Here is a 4,408-nt window from a genome sequence, read left to right as displayed (position 1 = left end):
TGGGCTTATTCCTTCTAAATGAATATTTCAGTTTCTAATATGATAAATATTAAAATATAGGCTGAGCGCAGTGGTCCAAGCCTGTAATCCCAGCACTTTGGGAGGCTGAGGCAGGAGGATCGCTTGAGCCCAGGAGTTCAAGACCAGCCTGGGCAATATAGTGAGACCCCCATCTCTAAACAAAATTTAAAAATAAAAAATCGAATATTGAAATACATATATATCCCCTTTTTCTAACTGAAGATTCCAAAGAGCTTTTTCAAGTACATAAAGAAATCCTGAGCCCAAAAACTCTGAGCACTGCTGGTCTAGAGAAGCATTAGGGTCCAGCTTATCTATGAGGGCTCCGAAGGACAAGGTCCTTTGTATTGTAAGGCCTAAAAGAAACTAGCACTCTCAGTATTTGTTCCCAATTCTGCCAGAAGAGAAGGTAAGAAGTAAAAGGCATTAAAGGAAAACCTTTTATCTACAATCTACTGACTTTTGGTGATTTACCAAAGCACCTGATCTCAGGCTAAAATCCAGACATTATGATCAGACAATTCCAAGGTCATAGAAGGAATCTAGTGAGAAAGATTCTAAATCTAACTAAATTAGGAATCTAGTGAGAAAGATTCTAAATCTAACTCCAAATTATGAGTATCAGATAGATTCTGAAGTTAAGGCTTCATCTAGATATAGATTTTCAGCAAGTAACAACTTGCTATTCACACATATTAATTTCTGTATCTGGTTATGTATTCTCTCTGTCCCCTTCTTCCTTCCTCTTTCCTCTACCTGTCCTTTCAATGTTGGTGTTCTTCTGAGTTCAGATTTCTCACTCTGCCTGGCACACAGTGAGCACTCAACAAGTGGCAGCTGCCATTATTACCTCTCTCCCAGAACCATCCCTTCCATGTCATGGCTTCAACCACCTCCTATATTCTCAACTCTATCATCACCCAGGCCTCTCTTGTGAGCTCCAGATCTACAAAATGGACTCCTGGGCCTTTCTACCTGGATGTGCTGCTGCATCACCACCCACATGGTCACTGAAATCAGAAACCTACAATCATTCTACACTGCTCCTTGTCCCATTCTCCTACCTCTATTCTGCCACCAGGTTTTGTCAACACTACCATGGTTAAATCTCTCTAAACCCTCTCCATTTCCACTAGAGCAACCATAAAGCCTTCATCATCTCTAGTCTAGGCCACTATAATAGCTTTCCATTGGCTCCCTGCCTCCAATCTAAAATTCTTCCTATTCAACCAACATATTGACACTACAGTAATCTTAAACCCAAATCTGACATTATTTTTCTGCTAATTGTCTTCCTGTGGTTTTCCTGGAACATACTCTTTACTTGATTTTACTCATGTATCCCTAAAAGAATTTTTTTTTTTTTTTTTGAGATGGAGTCTCACTCTGTCCCCAGACTGGAGTGCAGTGGCATGATCTCGGCTCACTGCAAGCTCCACCTCCCAGGTTCACGCCATTCTCCTGCCTCAGCCTCCCGAGTAGCTGGGACTACAGGCGCTCGCCACCAAGCCTGGCTAATTTTTTGTATTTTTTAGTAGAGACGGGTTTTCACTGTGTTAGCCAGGATGGTCTCGATCTCCAGACCTCGTGATCCGCCTGCCTCGGCCTCCCAAAGTGCTAGGATTACAGGCGTGAGCCACCGCGCCCAGCCCCTAAAAGAATTTTTAAAACCATGTGTTCCTTACATATGAGGTAACATCTAGACCAGACACAGTGGTTCACTCCTGTAATCCCAGCACTTTGGGAAGCTGAGGCAGGAGGATCACCTGGGCCCAGGAATTTGAGACCAGCATAGGCAACATAGCGAGACACCTATCACTACTAAACATTTTTAAAAATTAGCCAGGTGGGTGGCGCATGGCTATAGTCTCAGCTACTCAGGAGGGTGAGACAGGAGGATTGTTTGAATCCAGGAGTTGGAGTTTACAGTGAGCTATGATCACACCATGGCACTCCAGCCTGGATAACCTCCTGGGCTCAATACATCCTGCCACCTCAGCCTACAAACAGCTGGGACTACAGGAGCATGCCACCATGCTTGTCTAATTTTTATATTGTTTTTTGTAGAGAAGAGGTTTCACCATGTTGCCCAGGCTGGTCTCGGATTCCTGGGCTCAAGCAATTAGCCTGCCTAGGCCTCCCAAAGTGTTGGATTTACAGGTGTGACCCAACACACTCGGTCTTAAAAATAGGTATTAACTATCTTACTGAGTAACACACACTTAAACTAAATCTCTTTAAAAATTTTACAAGTTTTATCCAAAATAACTTAAAAACCCCATTGTCCCAAAAGACATTCCCATTACATTTAACTACTGTGTTCTTTTCAGAATATCCTAACAAGGAACACGCTTTACACTAATGGGATTGTGTATTGGGAAGCCTTCTGTGTTAGGAGGTAACTTAAATCACTAAAGGAGGTGTTCCTGAAAATAAGTAATTCCAAAGTATTCCTTGTTTGTATCTGAGGACATTTTTACACTCAGGTCAATACACCATAGTAAAATTTAGGAAGTGTGAGGGATTTGCCACACACAGCCTCCTCCCCTTTTTTTGTAAGGGCAGTTGTAGAAAAAGAGTTCATTGGGGCCGGGCACAGTGGCTCACGCCTGTAATCCCAACACTTTGGGAAGCTGAGGCGGGTGGATCACGAGGTCAAGAGTTTGAGACCAGCCTGGCTAAGATGGTGAAACCCCATCTCTACTAAAAAATACAAAAAACTAACCGGGCGTGGCAGCATGCGCCTCTAATCCCAGCTACTCGGGAGAATGAGGCAGGAGAATCACCTGAACCCGGGAGGTGGAGGTTGCAGAGAGCCAAGATCGCACCATTGCACTCCAACCTAGGCGACAGAGCAAGACTGTCTCAAAAAAAAAAAAAAAAGAGTTCATTGGGAAGCTGACGATCTGGAAACGTACTCATCTAAAGCTAGATGAGCAAGTGTATCCTTTGGGAGTCTAGGACCCTAATTACTTCACCTTGAAAACCACTGTTCCAGGAATGTAGTTCTAACTCAGTAAAACATCCAAGGCCCTTTGTGATCTAACCCCTACTAACTTCCCTCTTCCTGGATGGCTCCCTCCAAATGTAGCTCAGGTCTGTCAAACTGTTTCCAGTTCTCTTTTCAGGACTTGCTGTATCTTTCCTAAATCCACTGTGTATATGGAATGTCCTCCCACCTCTTTACTACCAGAAAACACTTGATAATTTTTCAAGGATTGATTCAGTCCAATGAATAAGTAGCTGCTAACTTTCTGAGCACAAAGTGGGTGGTTTAAATGCAAACAGTGTCTCAGTACTCAGTGCAAGAAACGGAAGAATGGGATGGAACACTATCCCAAAGGGTCCCCCAAATGCTTATTGATTGGCTAAATCAACAGATGTTGCAGTTAAGGAATAGGTGATTTGGAGTATCTGAGAAAGCAAAGACGATTCCATCTAGGAAGCATTAAAATATTTCCTAGATCCAGAATGGGAATGTGAAGACCAGGAGGAATGGGAATAATGTCGTTTTCTAAGTAAGTCCGGATTAAGTATTTCCTGTTCTATCACAGCACACACCACAGTATGGCAAATGCTCGTTTACTTGATTAATAAACTCCTAGACTATAAATTCCATGAAAACATGCTTGTCCTATTAGCCACTCTATCCCCTCAATCCCTTCCATTGTACCCAGGCTCATTAAATACTTGTCAATGTTTACTAAAAATTGTTTAGTGAATGATTAAAGGAATGGATGAATGAAGAATTAAATTCCACAGGATCTCAGATCCTGTTTGAATCTGCAGAGTTTAGGAACGTATTCCTCTACAGATACTGAGGATGGAGAAGTAAAAATGTAGATATCCATGTTAAATTCGGCCCTGGAGCCTGCGAGGAGCTTAGGCTCACACCCAGAGAGAATTTAAACCTCAGCACGGCGGGACAGAGGTGGCTCGGAGGCCAGGACTAGGGGATGGGGCAGGGTTCGGGCATCCGGAGGCGAGGCCGACTAAGTTCGCGGGGCGTGGCGGAGAGGAGAAGGGCTCCGAGGAGGCGCGAAGTCCCGGCCACCCGAGGCCGCGGCTCCCTGGCCTCCCGGGTGATGAGAGGTGGAGGGAGGAAGCGGGGCTAGGGTGAGACTGGCCGGAGGGCTGGGGACCCGCGCGAAAGGACTCCGGTAGAGGGAGGTCGGGAGCGTGGGACCGGTGGAGGGTCTGGGGTCGGTTCCCGTGGCTCCGCAGCCGCACTCACCTAGGGGATCCACCTTCGCCCCGGCTCGGCACCGGCTCCACGCTACTTCCTCCCTCGGCCTGCTAGGCTACCAGGCAGCCTCAGGCGCCCCTAGCAACCACGCACCGCCACGCGTGACCCGCGCACTCGGCCGCCAGCGCCGCTGCCGCCTGC

At 45.8% G+C, this 4,408-nt stretch overlaps 1 protein-coding gene across 2 annotated transcripts in view; it reads right to left on the bottom strand.

Annotated features, from left to right (window-relative positions):
* The window catches only part of TTLL4 (tubulin tyrosine ligase-like family member 4), a 59,701-nt gene extending 55,293 nt beyond the window's left edge, over positions 1-4,408 (bottom strand). Inside the window, exon 1 of one of the 2 annotated variants that reach the window (XM_011964617.1) lies at positions 4,302-4,408. The gene's annotated coding sequence lies outside the window, so the exon portion shown is untranslated. Of the gene's footprint in view, positions 1-4,255 lie in introns of both variants that reach the window. The other variant, XM_011964616.1, reaches the window with a different exon arrangement.

This window comes from Mandrillus leucophaeus, unplaced genomic scaffold, assembly GCF_000951045.1.
Source record: "Mandrillus leucophaeus isolate KB7577 unplaced genomic scaffold, Mleu.le_1.0 Scaffold70, whole genome shotgun sequence".
Classification (NCBI taxonomy): Eukaryota; Metazoa; Chordata; class Mammalia; order Primates; family Cercopithecidae; genus Mandrillus; species Mandrillus leucophaeus.
This window is presented reverse-complemented; position numbering and strand designations above follow the sequence as displayed.